The sequence below is a fragment of the Podarcis vaucheri genome, assembly GCF_965113315.1.
Source record: "Podarcis vaucheri genome assembly, chromosome: 3".
NCBI classification, from domain to species: domain Eukaryota; kingdom Metazoa; phylum Chordata; class Lepidosauria; order Squamata; family Lacertidae; genus Podarcis; species Podarcis vaucheri.
In genome coordinates, this window is record NC_138761.1 from 8996599 (window position 1) to 9020082 (window position 23484).

The 23484-nt window shown below is 44.2% G+C and overlaps 2 long non-coding RNA genes across 2 annotated transcripts in view; both read right to left on the reverse strand.

Annotated features, from left to right (window-relative positions):
• Window positions 1-246: 246 nt before the first annotated feature.
• LOC309529755 lies at window positions 247-4524 on the reverse strand. The gene is made up of 3 exons (XR_014218418.1): window positions 4434-4524; window positions 2674-2709; window positions 247-468 (listed from the first exon to the last, which is right to left on the reverse strand). It is a non-coding gene; the product is annotated as an uncharacterized lncRNA (long non-coding RNA).
• A 5877-nt stretch (window positions 4525-10401) lies between these two features.
• The window catches only part of LOC309529655, a 127439-nt gene continuing 114356 nt past the window's right edge, over window positions 10402-23484 (reverse strand). The window contains exon 5 of the long non-coding RNA XR_014218257.1: window positions 10402-10433. This is a non-coding gene — a long non-coding RNA (uncharacterized lncRNA). The remainder of the gene's footprint in view (window positions 10434-23484) is intronic.

The window sequence follows — 23484 nt, forward strand, 5'->3', positions numbered from 1 at the left end:
CGCCCTGCGCCACTAGCCTCTGTGGGTAAGACGTCCCTGCCTCTGAGACAAGTCAGCCTGGCTCTTCATGTCTTTCTGTGTTCCCACCCAATGAATGAAATAAATGTTGCCCTTGATTCAGTTGTTGCTTGGCAGAGAGACAGGAGCTTGGTCACAGAGAGTGCCCGTGATCTGCAAATAAGTTTCAAATCTGTATTTTTTGACATACATTTTAATGAGTGGAATAAAGTGTTTTATCTGCGTTGACACGATAACAGAGTAGCTTTCTTGGCTTCCCCAGCTGAAGAGCCATCACTTTTTTCAGGAAGTTGGCATTATGAAATATGCGCTGACATGGAGCTGAACCTCATTTTGCCTTGCAGCACACTTCATGCTTGCCACAGTCAGAACTATGGTATATTCCCTTGCACTTTTTCTTAGGCATGCATTCACCTCCGATTATCTTACAACCTGTTCCTTTAGCAGTTTCTGTAAAGGGGGGAAATGACCACACATTTAGAAGAGATGAATAAGAAGGGTCAAATTCTTATTTGACTGACAGGCTGATCAACAATGTCACAAACATGGCTGAACCTCAGGTTATAATTCTTTCCCTTCGACTCCAAAAATTCCACACAATAAAAAACCCCAGGTTAAGAAGCTACCTTAGGCCATGTTAGAGCAAGTGAGAAAGGACCATTTGCTTCCAGGAACTGTGAGAAGATTCTTGAAGATTCTCCAAGCATTCAGGTGCAAGATTGTTTAGTCTACAGCAGCTATAAATAGCTATGGGGCACTGTGGCGTTTGCCCTGCTAGGTGTGTGACATCATACTGGGTTCATAAGGAAAGGGTTAACTAATTGTAAAATGACTAACTAATGGGAACCCAAGGGGAGTTAGAGTTAGAGTTAGGGTGGTTGAGAAGTCAGTCTGGAGTTAGAGAAGAGAGAGAGGATAAGTCTGTGGGTTGGGCTAGTCTAATGTGAGAGATTGAGAGAATCTATTAAGAGGAGTCAGTCAAACAGTTGAAATAATCAGTCAGATGGTATTAGGAAGGTATAGGCCGGTAAAGAAACTAAAGTTAAGAAACTGACAGGAATATTATCCGAGAAACCATAAATTTGTTAATGCTTATAAAATAAACTTGTTTATTTGGTTCAGTTTTAACAACGGTCTGGACTCAGTGTTTTAACCAAGAGTAACGGGTTGGTGGCAGCGGGGAAGCGAGCACAGTGGTGGCACAGGGATCAATAGACTGTTAAACGTCCGGAGACCCTGTGTGATCGCCACAGGCACTTATCTATGGACATGTGTGATTCCCACAGGGGAGAGACTGCTGAGCTGTGTGCAAGCAGCATTTAGGACTGAAGTGTGCCTTACTATCAGTGCGGTAGTAAAGTTGTAAATAGTCTTAACTATAACCAACAAGATGGTTATTGCCTTTCTAGGAAGCAGTGCTTGACTAAGCTTTACTGCTTCCACGAGTGTTTGACTGCCATCACCTGTGTGCAATTTGAACCTATAACACTTAAGCTGCACAGTCGTTACTCTGCCACGCAAGGGAGCTAGCATCCACGCAAGGAAGTGTTGCTGGACCACCCTCAAGATTTACAGCTGCAGATTGTGAAATCTTCTTAATGACAGCTCACATTGCCTAACTGTCCAGCACAGAGGGGGGAGTGACAGAAGGAACTGAGAGAAGGGAAAGGGGGTGGCAGAAAGAGGAGAAACAGACCAAGGAAAAATGGGTGACTGAATGAGATAGAGCAGAGCCACGGAAGAATAAGGGAAGGGTGAATGAAAGAGAGAAGGAAAAGAGGGAAGGAAAAGAGAGAAGGAATGCTCTCTCTCAAAGAGAGCAAAAGAAAAGAATGAGGCACCATAGATTTAGCGCTCTGAATTAGGTAAAGGTAAAGGGACCCCTGACCATTAGGTCCAGTCGTGACCGACTCTGGGGTTGCAGCGTTCATCTCACTTTATTGGCCAAGGGAGCCAGCATACAGCTTCCGGGTCATGTGGCCAGCAGGACAAAGCCGCTTCTGGCGAACCAGAGCAGCACGCGGAAACGCTATTACCTTCCCACTGGAGCGGTACCTATTTATCTACTTGAACTTTGAGGTGCTTTCAAACTTCTAGGTTGGCAGGAGCAGGGACCGAGCAACAGGAGCTCACCCCGTCGCAGGGATTCGAACCGCTGACCTTCTGATCAGCAAGTCCTAGGCTCTGTGGTTTAACCCACAGCGTTACGGGTGTCACCCAATTAAAACAAATTCACTGTATGACTTTTAGAGAATGAATTGATTGATTATATTTTGAGAAACCTTCATAAGCGTGGAACAATAGTTCAAAAGCCAGAAGCACAAGCTGCCTGTACATGATGCACTGATGTGTAGCATTTCTGTAGAGACATCCCACAAGGGTGAAAATGGGATTCATCCCACCTACAGTTTTTTAAAGGATGTTATACTAAATTATATATATATATATATATATATATATATATATATATATATATATGCTGCCTGTGGAAGTGCAGTCATCTATCTTTAATTGATTAAAACCATTGAACTGATTGGTCTAGTTTAGGGCTAGAGAATCTGGGTCCTGGGTCCAAATGTTGCTGTCAGCCTCAACCAGCATATCCAGTGGTTAGGGATGATGAGAATCATAGTTAACTGTTCTTATTTGTATTACCTTTTTTCCCTTTGTTCGGTGTGTTACCTGGAAACCCTGCCAATGAAAAAGAAGGGGTATAAATATAATAATAATAATAATAATAATAATAATAATAATAATAATAATAATAATAATAAGATGTCAGGGGCTGGCAAGAGTTGGCTGGTGAAGGGGCGGGGAGAGAGGGAACCCAGGAGGACTCCCCTGCTGAAAGCCTGAGGACCCAGTCCTGACAGGCCTCATAAGGACAGCTGCTGCGGCTGCTGCCCAGCAAGGAGTGGTGTATTTGGAGAAAAGTTTTGTTGGGAGTTTTTGCTGTTGTTACTGATATTAACTGATACTAACTAAACGGCCTCAGCCCAGTATACCTGAAGGAGCGTCTCCACCCCCATCGTTGTGCCCGGACGCTGAGGTCCAGCTCCAAGGGCCTTCTGGTGGTTCCCTTACTGCGAGAAGCAAAGCTACAGGGAACCAGGCAGAGGGCCTTCTCGGTAGTGGCACCCGCCCTGTGGAACGCCCTCCCACCAGATGTCAAAGAGATAAACAACTACTTGACATTTAGAAGACATCTGAAGGCAGATGTTTTAAATGTGTGACATTTTAATGTATTTTTAATCTTTGCTGGAAGCCACCCAGAGTGGTTGGGGAAACCCAGCCAGATAGGCGGGGTACAAAAAATATAGTAGTAGTAGTAGTAGTAGTAGTAGTAGTCATAGGCGCCGATTCCATGGGGCTTGAGGGGGCTTGAGCCCCCTCAAAAAAATTTTGGGGGGGGCTCAGCCCCCCCAATAATCTCGGGCGCCGCCGCCGTCCCCCGCCTCCTCCCCACCTGCTCCCTCGCCAGCCAGCCAGCCGCGCGCCCTAGCCGGAGAGCCCCGGCCGTCCCCCGCGAGATTAGGGAATCCCCGGGGGCGGGGGCTCCTGCCTCTAGCCCCAGGTTTCCCGCATATCAGCTGTTCCGGAGCTGATAAATAGGCAGCAGCACGCTCTCCCCTATTCGCTCACGAGGGGGCGGCGCCACTTTATTTGCATATTCATGACCTTATTTGCATATTCATGAGCTTATTTACATTTCACGAGCTTTCCCGGGCCCCCCCCCAATATTTTTTATAAGTCCGCGTCCCTGGTAGTAGTAGTATATTACTGATATTAACTTTGTAAGCCTCCTTGAGCATTGCTTTAACTGTGGAAAGGCGGCAAGTTGTGGGCTAACAACAACAACAACAACCAGTACTACTAGTAGTAGTATATTACTGATATTAACTTTGTAAGCCTCCTTGAGCATTGCTTTAACTGTGGAAAGGCGGCAAGTTGTGGGCTAACAACAACAACAACAACTTATTTATACCCCGCCCATCTGGCTGGGTTTCCCCAGCCACTCGTGGAGGCTTCCAACAAAATATTAAAAATACAATAAAAATCAAACATTAAAAACTTCCCTGAACAGGACTGCCTTCAGGCTGCCTTCCATGTCACACATGAGGAGAAACCTTCCCTCTTCCACAATTCTTTCACCAGTGCCAGAAGTAACTCCGAGGCAGCTGCTGGAAGACTCTGAATCGGAGTCTTGGCTCAATTCCAAAGAGATGGCATACAGCGTCTCCACCCTCACCCCCCCCCAATAACCTTTCCATTTAAACTTTATTAGGGTGCAAGGGGACAAAGCCACAGTGCACAAGCTGGCCACACTGGTAGCAGACGCCTTCTAACCTCATTTTATTCTTCTGTCATTTACGTTGGAATGTTGTTGTTTTTCTATTTCAGGGTATATGTCTTACCTCCAGAAAAGAAAAGCATCATAGAAATGGCAAGCATGAGAAGCCAGCGCAAAGGCATTGTTGAAGCTTGAACGGCAAGAGCAGACTATAGAGGCAGAATGCTCTGTGTCTTCTGGGAAGCTGAAGGTCCACTATTTATAGTAGTTTCTGAGACATTGACCTGTAAACCTTGTGCATGAATGATTCTGATGCGATGCATGCGATAGCAGAGAATAAGTTAATTACACTGTACATTGCACTTTATTATTCGGGAAGCTATTACGTTCTAAGAACATAAAGTAAACCTCATGATATTAGGCACAAGGTTTAATAATCATTAAAGGGTTCAATAACATTGGTTGTTTTAAAACACGGGTAGGCAAACTAAGGCCTGGGGACCGTATCCGGCCCAATCAACTTTTAAACGCAGCCAGCGGATGGTCCGGGAATCAGCGTGTTTTTACATGAGTAGAATGTGTCCTTTTATTTAAAATGCATCTCTGGGTTATTTGTGGGGCCTGCCTGGTGTTTTTACATGAGTAGAATGTGTCTTTTTATTTAAAACGCATCTCCGGGTTATTTGTGGTACCTGCCTGGTGTTTTTACATGAGTAGAATGTGTGCTTTTATTTAAAATGCATCTCTGGGTTATTTGTGAGGCCTGCCTGGCATTTTTACATGAGTAGAATGTGTGCTTTTATTTAAAATGCATCTCTGGGTTATTTGTGGGGCATAGGAATGCGTTCATATATTTTTTCTTCAAAATACAGCCCAGCCCCCCACAAGGTCTGAGGGACAGTGGACCGACCCCCCTGCTGAAAAAGCTTGCTAACCTCTGTTTTAAAAGGTCATTCATGCTGTAAAAAATATTTCCTGCTTTGGTTTGTTATGCTCCATGGCTGCTACCCCAAAGCAAGGAAATGCTGAACAGCACATTAACCTGATGAAATCTACAGGATCCAGTTGATGCTAAATTTGGTTTCATGCCTTTTGGATGGAAATTGAGTGGGAAGCTCAGAAGCCTGAGGAGGCTGTTGTCATATACAGGCCCACATGCCTTGGGTGTAGAAGTGTCCAGGATGCCTCCAGACAGAGAACCAGTGTGGTGTACTGGTTAAGAGCGGTGGACTCGTAATCTGGTGAACCGGGTTCGATTCCCCGCTCCTCCACATGCAGCTGCTGGGTGACCTTGGGCTAGTCACACTTCTTTGAAGTCTCTCAGCCCCACTCACCTCACAGAGTGTTTGTTGTGGGGGAGGAAGGGAAAGGAGAATGTTAGCCGCTTTGAGACTCCTTCGGATAGTGATAAAGTGGGATATCAAATCCAAACTCTTCTTCTTCTCTTCTTCATGCTCCTGCACTTGGGGGCAGAGAGCAGGCGGAGGCAGGGCTAGCGCATATCCCGGGGGCATTGTGCACCACCTGCAGGGACATGGCACGCATCCTGGGGACGTGGCATGCTGTCTGCGGGGGCGTGGCACCCAGCACTGGTGGGGGGGCAGCCTCAATGGCACTCCACCGGGATCATGCTGCCGGGGACGGTGCGCTCCCCCCACACCCCTCTTCCTCCGCCAGTGCCTCCAGGAAGATATTGGAAAGACTCCTGCCTGCCATTCTGGGTAACCAAGGCCCATCAATATTTTAAATTGTTGTAATTCACCCGTGGACCTTAGTGTTGAGGGTGGAGGTATGAAATAAAGCAAGCAAACAAATATAAAAATCTGTTGCTGTGTTATTCCATCTACGCTTGTGAGTCAACTTAAGGCAGTGACTTCTCATTATGAAATCTCTCCTAGTTGAGAGCTTGTGGGTACTCTTTGAGCACCAAAACCTCCCCTTTTCTTCAGATAGCTATTGAGGTGTCCCTGGATTCTAGTATAGCCATGTTGGGTCTCTTCTCATCATTGAGCTCTCCCTGGGGATTGCCTGCCAATTTCCTCCTCCCAGCTCTCGCCCCAAGTTATTTCTGTAAGGAATTCTAAGCTTGTTAAAAGTTCTGTGAGATACCTTGAAGACTAGCCTACAACACCTTATATAAATGACACCAAAGAAGGATGTTCTTCTCATTATAGGGGATTGGAATGCTAAAGTAGGGAGTCAAGAGATAAAAGGAACAACTGGCAAGTTTGGTCTTGGAGTTCAAAACGAAGCAGGGCAAAGGCTAATAGAGTTCTGCCAAGAGAACAAGCTGGTCATCACAAACACGCTTTTCCAACAACGTAAGAGACGACTCTACACATGGACATCACCAGATGGGCAGCATCGAAATCAGATTGATTATATTCTCTGCAGCCAAAGATGGAGAAGCTCAATACAGTCAGCAAAAACAAGACCTGGAGCTGACTGTGGCTCAGATCATCAGCTTCCTATAGCAAAATTCAAGCTTAAACTGAAGAAAGTAGGAAAAACCACTGGGCTGGTAAGATACTGTCAGGGGTTCAGGGACAGAGGCACAGGTGAGGGGGGAGACGGAGAGCGATGGGGAAGAATCCCAGGACAGTGAGGAAGAGGATGACAATGACTTGAGGTCTTCCATGAGTCTCTCAAGTGAATCGGAGGATTCCCAGAAGGGGGCGCCCCTAGTCAGGCCAAGGGAGGTCACAGGAGGGACCTGCCAGGAGCAGGGAAGCAGCAGGGAAACCCCGAGTGGGAGTGGGAGATCGGGGCCGGCTTCCCAGCAGGAACGGAGTGAAGAGAGTGGAGTTCCCAGTGTGACACACGGAGCAGAGCAGGAAGGAGACAGGGGAAGGAGATCGGGGCAGGACGTCCTGCCGGAAGGGGCGGAGAGTAGTACAGGGAGTAGTGTAAGTGTCAAGAGGAAGGTCAGGGGTAGCGAACGCGCGCCAAGTTCAAATGTGGAGGCGCGCGGAAATGGAGAGAGCCCGGAGGAGGAGCCTGGCCCCAAAGCACGAAGGAGGGGGGGAGCAGGCATCTGAGGAATCCACTTCAGGAGAAAGCAGGAGGGAAGGAACCCAGGGGGGCAGAAAGACCCTGCGGAAAAGGAAAGACAGGAAGAGGTGGACTAGCACAAGCCTCTTAAGCTGGTGTAGGGGCGGGACCGATTCAGAGGGGACTTCAAACGTTTAAGGCTAATAGACGCGGGGCTGCACGCCTCAATTGTGGAACCAATAAAGAACTGCAATAAACATCCTTGTATATAAGAAGAGCTTGGCGTTGGTCTTTTGTGAGCTGGGACCTGAGGCAGCCTCTGACAGATACAATCTAAGTCAAATCCCTTATGAATACACAGTGGAAGTGAGGAACAGGTTTAAGGATTTAGATTTGGTAGACAGAGTGCCTGAAGAACTATGGATGGAGGCTTGTAACATTATACAGGAGGCAGCAACTAAAACCATCCCAATGAAAAGGAAATGCAAGAAAGCAAAGTGGCTGTCCAACGAGGCCTTACAAATAGCAGGGGAGAGAAGGTAAGCAAAATGGAGGGAGATAGTGAATGATACAGGAAATTGAATGCAGATTTCCAAAAAAAAATAGTAAGGAGAGACAAGAAGGCCTTCTTAAACGAGCAATGCAAAGAAATAGAGGAAAACAATAGAATGGGAAAAACCAGAGATCTGTTCAAGAAAATTGGAGATATGAAAGGAACATTTTGTAGAAAGACTACCATAATAAAAGACAAAAGGACCTCCTAACAGAAGCATAAGACATCAAGAAGAGCAGGCAAGAATACACAGAGGAATTATACCAGAAAGATATGGATGTCTCATACACCCCAGGTAGTGTGGTTGCTGACCTTGAGCCAGACATCCTGGAGAGTGAAGTCAAATGGGCCTTAGAAAGCACTGCTAATAACGAGGCCAGTGGAAGTGATGATATTCCAACTGAACTATTTAAAATTTTAAACGATGATGCTATTAAGGTGCTACACTCAATATGCCAGCAAATTTGGAAAACTCAGCAGTGGCCAGAGGATTGGAGAAGATCAGTCTACATCCCAATCCCAAAGAAGGCCAGTGCCAAAGAATGCGCCAACTACCGCACAATTGCACTCATTTCACCCGCTAGCAAGGTTATGCTTAAAATACTACAAGGCAGGCTTAAACAGTATGTGGACCGAGAACTCCCAGAAGTGCAAGCTGGATTTCGAAGGGGCAGAGGAACCAGAGACCAAATTGCAAACGTGCGCTGGATTGTGGAGAAAGCTAGAGAGTTCCAGAAAGACATCTACTTCTGCTTCATTGACTATGCAAAAGCCTTTGAATGTGTCGACCACAGCAAACTATGGCAAGTTCTTAAAGAAATGGGAGTGCCTGATCACCTTATCTGTCTCCTGAGAAATCTCTATGTGGGACAAGAAGCTACAGTTAGAACTGGATATGGAACAACTGACAAAATATGGTCTGAAGCTCAACATCAAAAAAACGAAGATCATGGCCACTGGGCCCATCACCTCCTGGCAAATAGAAGGGGGGAAATGGAGGCAGTGAGAGATTTTACTTTCTTGGGCTCCATGATCACTGCAGATGGTGACAGCAGTCACGAAATTAAAAGACGCCTGCTCCTTAGGAGAAAGGCGATGGCAATCCTAGACAGCATCTTAAAAAGCAGAGACATCACCTTGCCAACAAAGGTCCGTATAGTTAAAGCCATGCTTTTCCCAGTAGTGGGTAGGCAAACTAAGCCCTGGGGGCTGGATCCGGCCCAATCGCCTTTTGAACGCAGCCAGCTGATGGTCCGGGAATCAGCATGTTTTTACATGAGTAGAATATGTCCTTTTATTTAAAATGCATCTCTGGCTTATTTGTGGGGCCTGCCTGGTGTTTTTTTACATGAGTAGAATGTGTTCTTTTATTTAAAATGCATCTCTGGGTTATTTGTGGGGCATAGGAATTCATTCATATTTTTTTTCAAAATACTGTTTGGCCCCCCACAAGATCTGAGGGACCGGGGACCGGCCCCCTGCTGAAAAAGCTTGCTAGCCCCTGTTTTAAAAGGTCATTCATACTATTAAAAATATTTCCTGCTTTGGTTTGTTATGCTCCATGGCTGCTACCCCACAAGTAGACACAGTGTACCAAAGCAAGGAAATGCTGAACAGTACATTAACCTGAAGAAATCAACAGGATCCAGTTAATGGTAAATTTGGTTTTGTGCCTTTTGGATGAAAATTGAGTAAAGCTCAGAAGCCTGATTGTTGTAATTCATCCTGGGACCTTAGTGTTAAGGGTGGAGGTATGAAATAAAGCAAGCAAACAAATAAATAAATAAATATAAAAATCTGTTGCTCTGTTATTCCATCTACTGTTGTGAGTCAATTTAAGACAGTGTCTTCTCATTATGAAATCTCTCCTGGTTGAGAGCTTGTGGGTGCTCTTTGAACACCAAAACCTCCCCTTTTCTTCAGATTGAGGATCCTAGTGTTGGGTCTCTTCTCATCACTGAGCTCTCCCTGGGGTTTGCCTGCCAATTTCCTCCTCCCAGCTCTCGCCCCAAGTTATTTCTGTAAGGAATTTTAAGCTTGTTAAAAGTTCTGTGAGATACCTTGAAGACTAACCAGTCCTATCCAGAAGCCATCCTCATGGAATCGAGTGGGGTTACTTCTTAGTATTGTATGGTTATTGTAATCCACACTAAAAATTGTAATGGCAGGGACCCATTCTAAAACTAGGTTATACTTTCTCTGTTTGGTCAGGTGTCCCGTTACCTTTTTTTTTTAGTTACAGAACTGGGACGCAGGTGGTGCTGTGGGTTAAACCACAGAGCCTAGGACTTGCCAATCAGAAGGTCGGCAGTTCGAATCCCCACGACGGGGTGAGCTCCTGTTGCTCAGTCCCTGCTCCTGCCAACCTAGCAGTTCGAAAGCACGTCAAAGTGCAAGGAGATAAATAGGTACCGCTCTGGTGGGAAGGTAAATGGTATTTCTGTGCGCTGCTCTGGTTCACCAGAAGCAGCTTAGTCATGCTGGCCACAGGACTCAGAAGCTGTCTATGGACAAATGCCAGCTCCCTCGGCCAATAAAGCGAGATGAGCACCGCAACCCCAGAGTCGGTCACGACTGGACCTAATGGTCAGGGGTCCCTTTACCTTTACCTTTACTTACAGAACTGCCATGCTTTAGTGGCTAGAGCTTTGCAAAAGAGGAGAACTGGGAACAGAACAACCTGGCTCCACCTTAGCCCATACCCTATCCCACCAGATCCAGGGGCTACCAAATACCACTGCTGATGTACCAGACTAACAGCCAGAAGGGTCCCAGACTCCGAGAAAAAATACTATGAAAAGAAATGTCAGGTATAATTCTTCCCAGCTCGTCTTTTCTTTCTGTGTTTTAGGCCAGTGAATGAAATCAGAGGGGTCACTGACTCAGCCGGGACTGTCTCCTGCAGTGTATCACTATCTTTGCCTTGCAGAGGTAAAAAACCTGGCCATAGGCAGTGCCTTGTGACCTGCAAATGAGTTTCGAATTCATATTTCTGGCATACATTTATTAAGTGGAATACAGCGCTGTGTTAACATGAGCACAACTTAGCTCTCTTCGCTTTCCCATGGAAGATCCATCTCTTTTTTTTCCAAGAAACTGAGGCTAAGATATACCATGCAATAACGTGGAGTTGAATCTCATTATAGCTGGCAGCACACCTCATGCTTGCCGCAGTCAGAATCAGTATATATTTTCTGACAGTTTTTTTTAGGAATGCAGCTACCTCCGATTGTGTTACAACCAGTTCCTTTAGATTCTCCTGGAAGAAAGGGAAATGACAACAAATTTAGGCAGATGAATAAGGAGGATAAGATTCTGACTTGGAGGACAGGCTGATCAAACATCTCTGGCGCTCAGTTGAATAATTATTTCTCCCCCTCCCCCCTCAGTTCAACAATACCTGATCATATGAACACATTAAAAAGCTACCTTATTCCAGTTCATTCTGTGTATCTAGCCCAGAGGGAGGAGTGACAGAAGGAAATGAAAAGGAGGGTGGCAGAAAGAAAGGGAGAAACAGAGAGAAGGGAGAGAGAAAATGTACTGATGAAAGAGAGAAAGATAAAGAGTGAGATAACATAGAGAGATTTTATGCAGTAAATTGCTTTCCATATTTTACATAGTTATTTTAATTAGAGATGTCACTCAATTTTTTAAAAAGTGGGGTTTTTTTTAGTAATAATTCATTGATTGTATTTTGATAAATTTGCATAGTTCATAAGCAAGATTCATAAGCTGCCTGGATATAATGCACTGATGTGTATCATCTTTGACGAGATATTTCTCAAGAGTGAAGATGTACTGCTTTCTATTTGCAGTTTTTAAAAGGACATTCTACCAAATTTTTTAAAAATGATGCCTGTTGAAATGGGGTCACCTATTCTTACAGGTGCAGTACACCTGGGGCCAAATCCAAACAGGTGGCATTGGTGGGAAGGAAGCATACACAGCCTTGCCTCCATCCTCATCACCTTAACCATCACTCCTAACCTTTCCGTTAAGAATATGTCAGGCTGCAAGGAGACAAAGCCACAGAACACAAGCTAGCCATACTGGTAGTAGATGCCTTCCAACCCCATTTCATTGTTCTGTCATTTATGTCTGAATATACTGTATGGGTTAAACCACAGAGCCTATATGTTTCTGCATCGGAGTGGGGAATATTGCGAGCAGGTATTCCTTGCAACTTTGTCTTTCGACATCGGAACAATGAATATCTCCCTCACATCTATTTTCTCCTAAGTATATTTAATTTAGGGACACAGGTGGTGCTGTGGGTTAAACCACAGAGCCTAGGACTTGCCGTTCAGAAGGTCAGCGAATTGAATCCCATGACGGGGTGAGCTCCCGTTGTTCAGTCCCAGCTCCTGCCCACCTAGCAGTTCGAAAGCACACCAGTGCAAGTAGATAAATAGGTAACGCTCTGGCGGAAAGGTAAACAGCGTTTCCGTGTGCTGCTCTGGTTCACCAGAAGCGGCTTAGTCATGCTGGCCGGCTCCCTCAGCCAATGAAGCGAGATGAGAGTCGCAACCCCGGAGTCGGTCACGACTGGACCTAATGGTCAGGGGCCCCTTTACCTTTACCTTTATTTGAATTCCAGTGCATATCTTACCTCCAGAAAAGAGAAGCAACACAGAAAGGACAAGCATGAGAAGCCAACGCAAAGGCATTGTTAAAGCTCGACTTGAATCTCACGTCAAACAGCAAGAGTGGACTTCAGAGTCAGAATGCTCTGGTGATACTTCTGTGTCTTCTGGAAGACTGACTGCCCACCTATTTATTAGAATTCATGATATACTGATGTGTAACCACTTGGCATATGATGACAGAAAATATTCATGAAGCTGAAGTTCATCCGTCTGCCCCCCTCAAAATAATTAATTACTCTATTCATTACATGTTATTCTTAAAGAAGCCATACTATTCAAGGAACAGAAAGTAAAGGTCATGGCATTAAGCACATTTACTCAATACTCAAGAGTTCATAGTATCTATTGTCTCAAAAGTTTCGATACATATATTATTTTTGACAGTCTATTGGCTGGTTTAGCCTCCTTCAATAGACTACTTTCTGTATAGGTAAACCTGGATGCTGTAATACATATTTAGAAGGAACTCAGCTCATCAAAATCCTTTCTCCTTTTTACTTGAGAGTTGACTTAAGATATGCTCCCCACCCTCCTGTCAATTTGAGGGAAAAGTGGCATAGCCAAGAAACTCACTCGGTGACCTTGGGACAATTAAGAGCGGTCAAATTGAAACAGGGGGCCATGTTTCTGTAGATTGTATTCAGAGCTCAGAGCCCCTCTCATAACTTGGCTTGTATGGAAGAATACTATTTAAATTACCTCTTGTCTGTCTGGAATTCATATGTTACTAGAAATGTAGCTAGATTTTGTGCAATAGCCATTAGTCAAAGAAAGCAAAAGATTGTACAGCTGTACAAACCATCATAAACCGTTAGAGCTCATAATAAATTTTCTTGTTCGTTTAAACTTTTAATTGTGTTTTTATTCCCTTGGACGTGTATTTCAAGTCCACTTAATTAGTAATATTGATTGTTAAATCCCATATTGATTGTTTATGTAAATAATTATGCATTTATTTTGGTTTTAGTATGCTGGCTGTTTTGTTGTTGTTGTTTAGTAGTTTAGTCGTGTCCGACTCTTTGTGACCCCCTGGACCAGAGCCCGCCAGGCACTCCTGTCTTCCACTGCCTCCCGCAGTTTGGTCAAACGCATGCTGGTAGCTCCGAGAACACTGTCCAACTATCTCGTCCTCTGTTGTCCCCTTCTCCTTGTGCCCTCAGTCTTTCCCAACATCAGGGTCTTTTCCAGGGAGTCTTCTCATCTCATGAAGTGGCCAAAGTATTGGAGCCTCAGCTTCAGGATCTGTCCTTCCAGGGAGCACTCAGGGCTGATTTCCTTCAGAATGGAGAGGTTTGATCTTCTTGCAATCCATGGGACTTTCAAGAGTCTCCTCCAGCACCATAATTCAAAAGCATCAATTCTTCGGTGATTAGCCTTCTTTATGGTCCAGCTCTCACTTCCATACATCACTACTGGGAAAACCATATCTTTAACTATACGGACCTTATGCTGGCTGTTTTGCTGTAACAATAAACATTCATTGATCTTGGGACAGTCATAGCCTAACCAACCTCACAGGGTGAGGAAGATTTTTGAAAGGGAAAGGGAACCATTGTATGCTGTCAAGTTGGTAGGCTCTCCCACACAAGACACAGTCTCTGACAGTTTTATTACTTCAGATTTATTCAGCAGTTAATGGGCTCAGCAGTCTGAGCTTCATAACTCATTCATCACTTTTGGAGTCAGTTGCCAGATCTAGCCTCTTTTTCCGGTGGAAGCAAGGTACTCCCCGCCTCTTCCCCCTCCTTTTTCCTGTCATTCGCTTTTTGGCTAATTCAATTCAATCTGTGGTTTTTGAGGGACTCTATCGCTAGCCTGTATTCCTGAGCGAGATAGGTTTATCTCACTTTCACTGTGCAAAGGAGTCAGATTTCTACTTCTTTCTGGCTCTTCCCACTCCAATTCGGGTTCTTTTTTGTCTGTCAGCTCTGGCTCTCCCCCCTCACCTTCGGATTCCATTCCGCCTGTCAGAAAGAGAACATCTCTGACATATGCCATGGTTATAAGGTGTGATATAAATGTGATATAATACAGTGGTGCCTCGCAAGACGAAAAGAATCCGTTCTGTGATTCTCTTCGTCTAGCGGTTTTTTCGTCTTGCGAAGCAAGCCCATTGACGGATTAGCGGATTAGCGCTATTAGCGGCTTTTAGCGGCTTTTAGCGGCTTATCTGCTGATCGGATCAGCTGATAAGCAGCTTAGCGGCTTAGAAAAAGGGGGGGTGGAAAAAAAACCCCGCAGGAACTCGCAAGGCTTTGTCATCTTGCGAAACAAGCCCATAGGAAATTCGTTTTGCGAAGCACCTCCAAAACGGAAAACCCTTTCGTCTAGCGGGTTTTACGTCTTGCGAGGCATTCGTCTTGCGGGGCACCACTGTACAGTGGGAGATTTTCCCTAATAGCTCAACTGGGTTGAGGGACTATTTGGCAGCAATGGAACTTAGGGGATTTGGTCATGCTATTCAGTGATCTTTTGCTGGCAAGGGAAAAGCTGTTGTGCCAGGCCACATTTTGCCGAGGTTCCAATGGTGACAACTGCTATTGTTGGGCCTCCAAGGGGTGTCTGACCATGTGAAGATCTGGAAGCATGTTGTGATATATTTTCCAATTATTTCAAGGATTTAAAGGGTTCATGTCTTCCACAGCATGGATTCAGTGCATTTAGATGTCCAGTCTGGACAGGGCATCACCTGGCCTTCTCAACAAGAAGCTTCTGGTGAAGGTTGCCCATACCCTGACAACACTCATTGCAACTGAGGAGAAATAGTGAATTTGCTAAATTGGTGCCTTGAATTGTGAATGAACTGGATAAGGGTTTAAACTGGAACTCAGTCTGGTGAAGATGGAGATATTGAGCAGCAGGAGGGGAGAAGATAGGCTGGATCTACTGGATATGGATGCTTTGAAGGAGATTGACCAGGGATTGGGACTCCTAAGTGATACTGGTGCAATAAATATATTTGACTTGTTTGATTAAACACGAGTGCTTTTGTGTGCATGGAAGGACCATGAGTTCCATGCAATTCTGGTGCTCAGAAGTTTTTGATCCTTTTTTGCACTTCTCTTAGTGTTCATCTAGCCAAGAACGTGGAGTTCATCTTTGGATCCAGCTGTGTCACTGGGGATATAAGTGACATCAGGTGGTTGGGGACAATCTTTCAGCCATGATCCTGTCTCAAACAAAACACTAGCCATGATCATTCACACTCTCATATTCTCCAAATTGGACTACAGTAGTGTGTTGCTCAGAGGTGCCTTTGAAAATTATTTTGCTAAAACAGCTAATCCAAAATGCAGGTGGGAGCTTCTTGACCACAAGAATTGTCACCTGGATTTTGAGAAAGCTCAAACCTGAGCAGGAAACTTCAGGAATATTCTATATTGTAATTGGGATGCAGTCAAATCTTGCAACACATATTTTAAAAATGAATTTCACAGCTGCATTTTGACATGTTTTTAATGAGTAGAATATACTGCTTCATCTGTGTTGAGCAGAAATAAGATTTCTTGGCTTCCCCAACTGAAAATCCATCTCTTTTTTCAGGTAGTCGAGGATAAGAAACATGCACTGGCCTGGAGCTCCACATCATTTCTACTTGCAGCACAGTTTTTGAACAGAACAGTCGTTATATTTATGGCTTTTTGGGAGGCACATTTTTAAGGAGAAGGCGGGATTAATGCAAATGCCTCCCAGTTGATTACAATTCCTTCCGAAAGCACCTGTAAGAGGGGGAAATGGCAAGAAATTTAGACAAATAAGGAAAATGAGATACTGATCAGCACAGAGAGAAGGGTGATTTAAAGAGAAAATGTACAGAGTGCAATAGCATGGAGAGATTTATTGATGTAAATCATTTTCCTGTTTTTTCACATTTATTTTGAATTGGGCTGTCACCAAAAACAGACCCTGATACCTGGTGCACAGGAGTCGCTTATTCTTAGTTGACTAAAGTATTTTCCTTATTTTTCATATTTATTTTAACTATGATTGTCACCCAATTGAAGAAATTAATTCACTGTGTGATTTTTAGAAGAATAACTGATTGAATTTCAATAAATTTGCTTGTAAGCAAATTCAGAGTCAGCATGCATGCACTAACTGTATATGATGTACTAATATGTATCATCTTAGAGGAAACATCCTCAAGGGTGGAAACATGGTTCTTCCATCCACAGAAGGGCTACTTGAATTATGCCACCTAAGGCACCTACCTCAGTCCGCCTCATGGATGGGACCGGTGGTACTACATGACTTCCAACCCCATTTTTTTGTTTGGTCGTTTATGTCCAGATGTTTTTAATTTCAATGTATGTTTTACCTTCAGAAAACATGATCATCCCAGAAAACAGAAGGGCAACCACGAAGAGCCAGCACAATTGCATTGTTGAAGCTTGACTCGATCTCAAGTTGAGCAGATTAGTGAAGCAGAATGCTCTGGTGAGAGTTCTGGAAGGCTGAATGCCCAACTATTTACAGGGCTTCATGATGGAATCTTCAGGATTCAGTGGGTTGTAAAATCTATTTGGTTGATGTGCTGCCAAATGCGGCAGTTCTTTCCAAGAATATCAGAACAAAAGGAATGAGGAGGTGGAAGGGGAACCAAAACAGTTTTATTAACAAACAAACATACATACATACAAAGCACAACACAAAACATACCCGACAAGGGCCACCCAGTCTCCCCTTCAGCTGCCCGGATCCCCAGGTAGAGCAGCAGGAGAAAGACCCCGGCCATCGGTCTCCCAGCATCAGGTCCTTTGATCTGGGCGGAAGCTCACCAGGCCCTTCCCACCTATGGCTTTTATAGCCTGCATTGATGTAATCATGTGCACCTGGCATTACTCATGATTAATACAGAGTGGCTGAGTGTCTCCCACTACCTGCATCTGGCATCCAGCCAGCACATGCAACACAGAAGAACCCAATAAACTCCCAACAGGTGTGTGAAACACAAGAATCCAACTGGGGATGTTAAAGGGTGACATATACTCGGAGTCAAGAGTGGATTTCATGCTCTTTATTCAGCTCATAGTGGTGAGGAGGAATGAATGTTCCCCCAAAGTATCTGCTTTATATACATTAGTTACACAATGGGCTGCACGTGATTAGCTAATTCCAGCATTCTCCTGCAGACCAATCATACTGCTGCATTGTTCTAGGACTAATCAGACTGCTGCATTCTGAATACTATTGTTCTAAGACCAATCATACTGCTGCATTTTGGATGCTATTGTTCTAGGACCAATCAGACTGCTGCATTTTGGATCCTATTCAACTCAGTACATAACAAAGGGAAAGGGACATGCCACCTAACTCCTCAAAATACAATTATAGAATCATAGAATCATAGAGTTGGAAGAGACCACAAGGGCCATCGAGTCCAACCCCCTGCCAAGCAGGAAACACCATCAGAGCACTCCTGACATATGGTAGTCAAACCTCTGCTTAAAGACCTCCAAAGTAGGAGACTCCAACACACTCCTTGGCAGCAAATTCCACTGTCGAACAGCTCTTACTGTCAGGAAGTTCTTCCTAATGTTTAGGTGGAATCTTCTTTCTTGTAGTTTGGATCCATTGCTCCGTGTCCGCTTCTCTGGAGCAGCAGAAAACAACCTTTCTCCCTCCTCTATGTGACATCCTTTTATATATTTGAACATGGCTATCATATCACCCCTTAACCTCCTCTTCTCCAGGCTAAACATGCCCAGCTCCCTTAGCCGTTCCTCAGAAGGCATCGTTTCCAGGCCTTTGACCATTTTGGTTGCCCTCCTCTGGACACGTTCCAGTTTGTCAGTGTCCTTCTTGAACTGTGGTGCTCAGAACTGGACACAGTACTCCAGGTGAGATATGACCAGAGCAGAATACAGTGGCACTATTACTTCCCTTGATCTAGATGCTATACTCCTATTGATGCAGCCCAGAATTGCATTGGCTTTTTTAGCTGCCGCGTCACACTGTTGGCTCATGTCAAGTTTGTGGTCAACCAAGACTCCTAGATGAAGAAGAAGAAGAAGAAGAGTTTGGATTTGATATCCCGCCTTTCACTCCCCTTCAGGAGTCTCAAAGCGGCTAACATTCTCCTTTCCCTTCCTCCCCCACAACAAACACTCTGTGAGGTGAGTGGGGCTGAGAGACTTCACAGAAGTGTGACTGGCCCAAGGTCACCCAGCAGCTGCATGTGGAGGAGCGGAGACGCGAACCCGGTTTCCCAGATTACGTGACTACCGCTCTTAACCACTACACCACACTGGCTCTCTAGATCCTTTTCACATGTACTGCTCTCAAGCCAGGTATCACCCATCTTGTATTTGTGCCTCTCTTTTTTTTTGCCCAAGTGCAATACTTTACATTTCTCCCTGTTAAAGTTCATCTTGTTTGTTTTGGCCCAGTTCTCAATTGTCTCCCGCATTTTCACTACAGTTGAGTGGAATAATATGACCACAACTAGGAAGGCTGACAGGCCCACATTAGAGACACCAAGTGGCCCCCAAGATTGAAGGGGCCTGGCATGCGACTTATGCATGAGATATCACACTGTCGGGTAGGAGGTCAAGGGCTCTGGAGGAGCTGGTCACTGAAGTTAGGTCATGTTCGGCTCCGTGCTTGGCTTCCTCCTCCCCTCAACACTGAGGGGGCACAACCTCCTTCCCACAAATATTGTAGACCCTCCAAGTGTCCCTACTTTCCAGGGACAGTCTCAGATTTTAAGAAGCTGTCCCAATTTCTTATTCGATAACAGAATGTCCCATTTTTTCCTTAGAATGTATCTACTGTATTTTCATCAGAGAAATGCTGTAGGGCATGGGAGTCAACTCCTAGGGACTGATGGGACTTTGGCCACCACAATAAAATATTTGAGGGGTTGTCCCCCCAAAGTTGATGATCATTCCCATTCAAATGTTCTGTGTACACTGTATCATATGATCGTTTATGTGGGGCAGAGCTTACCTGGGCCCCCACAATATTCTATTCAACTTGGCACCCCTGTTGGAGGGTACTGAGTTATCCGAACCTCAGGTCATCTGATGGCAGCCCTGTATAGGGAAGTTTTTCAATATTTAATGTTTTATTATGTTTTCATATATTTTTGAATATGCCCAGAGTGGCTGGGGCAACCCAGCCAGATGGGTGGGTTATATATAGCTATACCGGCCACTACCTCCATTCCCCAGCAGTTGTTCCTGCAAGGAATTGCCTGGTTCACACAGGGTTGAAAGCATGGGACTGATTATGTATCTATTCATGCACAATCTATTTGTTATGTTCTTTTAATATTCTTGCTATTGTTCTGTTTCTAGTTACTTGGGGAAAATGGGGGAAATACAGTTGTAAGGAGTGAATGGAAGAAGTCCTGGGCACACAAGCAATTTGGTGGTTTTTCCCAACCCTTCCAGAGAGTAAAGAAAGAAAGAAACCACCACTACCTTCCTGATTGCATTTATGAAAAATGGCACAGTAAATCATTGGCACAACAGTTTATTATTATTATTATTATTATTATTATTATTATTATTATTATTATAACTGGGAGGTCAAAGCATTGGAAGAAACTGGAGATTTCCTTTACAGAAAGTTGTTGAGTTTCAGCAAAGGCTTGGCTAATCTTCTGAATATTAGGCACATCAGATTGGTTAGCAAGTAGGGTATCTTTTCCAAAAGGTCTGCTGAGATATAAAGATTCTCCTGGATTTCATCTGGGATATATTTCTGTATGCCATCTACTTTGTGCTGCAAGCTCTAGAGACAGTGCAGGAAGTCAAAGCAGGATGTCAAAGCACTAGCAAGAAGGGGAGGTTTCCCCTGCAGAAAATGCTTGAGGTGCAACAAAGGCTTGGCTAAACTATTGAACCAAATGTTATGCACATCAGAAAAAGGAAGCCATCTTTTACCAAAGCTTTGGTGATATACACTGGAACCTCAGGTTACTGCGGGGAACCGTTTCAGAGGCCCGACTTTAACCTGAAAACGACGCAACCCAAGTGTCGCGTCTGCGCACACGTGTGGCGCGATTTAGCCCTTCTGCGCATGCACACACACAATTTAGTGCTTCTACGCATGTGCGAACGGCATGCACCCAGAAGTAACACATTCCAGTACTTTGGGTTTGCTCTGGTTTCAAGCCGAGGGTGACATAAGCTGGAGGCAAGATTACTCGAGACTCCACTGTATAAGGATGGTATGGAAAAGCAAAAGTACATAAAGGATGGGAAAATATAAAGATTTACAGTGGTACCTCGGATTAAGTACTTAATTCGTTCCGGAGGTCCTTTCTTAACCTGAAACTGTTCTTAACCTGAAGCACCACTTTAGCTAATAGGTCCTCCCGCTGCTGCCGCGCCACCAGAGCATGATTTCTGTTGTCATCCTGAAGCAAAGTTCTTAACCCAAGGTAATATTGCTGGGTTAGCGGAGTCTGTAACCTGAAGTGTATGTAACCTGAGGTACCACTGTATTGGAAATTAGAACCCAGTGGTGGCTATCACCTATTGAAGCATTATCATCCAAAGTGTCAACAAAGAAAGGAATATGACCAACATATAGAGATCAATTAACTGATCAAGAAGGAAAGGAAAAACTTAAAGATTATGATGAGATAAAGGGTTGGTTGAATCACAGGCAACAAAATGAAATCTTTATAGAGATTTATAAGAGAGGATTTACTTACACGGTTTTCAAATTCAAAAGGGATATTATAGATGATAATTCTAAATTATTGAAAAGGCATATAGTATACTTTTGGAATGGGAAACTAAAGACAAAGTAGCCTATCTCTTTAAAGAAACGGCTGAGAAAGCATTTCATTTTGCAAGTAGTCCCCACCATGGGAAGAGAAGAGCTAAAACACTTATCGCAAAAACACAATAGCCATACACACAACTATACATGTAACATGCAGGTTCACAGCATACACAATACAAAGCACAAGAGCTTTTGCTACAAAATGTATCCATGAGAAGGTTATGCTTAGCCTTAGGCTCAGTAGATGTCAGCAAATGAACTGATCTGAATACAAATATGCTTATGCTAGAAGCACGGGCGCACTAAAATGAAATGTAACTAAATAAGTTCTGGCTAATGACAGCTTGTATACTTCCTGGAATGAGCTAATGAGGCATATGGATGGGGAAAATCTTAACGCTCTGTGGAATAAACATGTAAGTAACACACACCCAGCTCTGGGGTGGGCTTCCAGCCTTTATGGAGCAATCCCACTGAAACACTTTACTGCAGTAAATAAACTTTCTGGATTCTTTTTTCAACCCGACTCACGAGTAGATAATGGTACTAGTGAGAGAGCAGGTTTGCACTGCAACAAGAGGGAGGCAACACAATTTTATTTTATTTTTAAGGTGCATGAAATTTCCAAGAAGCCATAAGTACAACCAGAGGGTTATTGGGGTACAGTAGGAGATTGTCCCTAGCAGCTGGACTGGGTTGTGGGAGTATTTGGCTGCAATGGAACTTAGGGAATTTGGTCACACTATTTGGTGATCTTTGGCAGGCTAGGCAAAAGCTGTTGTGCAATGCCACAACTGGCCAATGGTAACAAGTGCTATTGTTGGGCCTCCAAGGGGTGAAGCCCTGGAGGCACGTTGTGATATATTTTCCAATTATTTCAATGATTTAAATGATTCATGTCTTCCACAACATGGTTGCAGTACATTTAGATGTCCAGTCTGGACAGGACATCACCTGGCCTTCTCAACAAGAAGCCTCTTGTGAAGGTTGCCCATAGCCTAACAACGTTTATTGCACCTGAGGAGAAACAGTGAATGTATTACACTGATGCCTTGAATTGTGAATGAACTGGATAAGGGTTTAAACTGGAACTCAGTCTGGTGAAGCTGTAGATATTGAGCAGTGGGAGGGTAGAAGATAGGATGGATCTACTGGATCTGGATGCTTTGCAGGAGATGTGTCATGAGACAAAGGTTCTTGAGAGCAGAAGCAGGCAAGGCCTAGGCATTGCAACCTATGAGGCGTACACAAATCTTTCAGGCCTAACTGTTAGCAGTAAAATGCTGTGTCCCTGTAACTTGTGACTCATCTTAGGTTCCCCATAGAAGTAGCAAGCCTTTCTGTGGGCCTCTGTCTGTCGAATGTGTGTGTCTCAGCTCAGTATGTGTGTCTTGTTGAAGACAGAGAGGCTCCAGGACTACAGTTAATCAGTAACTGAGATCTGTGCCTCTGTGAAGACTAAGAAAGCTGTTATGAGTACTCTGTGTATGCTCTTTAACTATGCTGTTTATGAACAAGCTTATTTTCTTCAGTAAAGTGTTTATTCTGTTTATGAAGAAGACTCTGCATTAATATACCGTTCCGCAACAAGATGGACCAGTCACCCAGAGTGGCTGGGGAAATGCAGCCAGATGGGCTGGGTATAAATAAATTATTATTATTATTATTATTATTATTATTATTATTATTATTATTACTACTCCCAAGTGATACTGGTGAAATAAATAGGCTTGTTTTGTAAGCAGGAGTGGTTTTGTGTGCATGGAAGGACCATGAGTTCCATGCAATTCTAGTGCTCAGAAGTCTTTGATCCTTTTCTCCACCTATCTCAGTACTCATCTAGCCAATGCCATGGAGTTCATCTCTGGATATGGCTGAACCCTCTCAGACCAACTCAAGGGGCCTCTTGGATCCAGCTGTGCCAGTGGAGATATAAAGGACAACAGGTGGTTGGGGACAATCTTTCAGCCATGGTCCTGTCTGGATCGAAACACTGGCCATGATCATTCACACTTTCAGAGTCTCCAAATTGGACTACAGTAGCGTGCTGCTCAGAGGTGCCTTTGAAAACTATTTTTGCTAAGACAGGCTTCCAACTGCATTTTGGATTAGCTATTGACCATAACAATTGTCACTTGGATTTAGAGAAAGTTCAAACCTGAGCAGGAAACATCAAGAACATTCTACAATGTAGTTGGGATGGAATCATATCTTGCAAGATGTATTTTAAAAATGACCGCTCC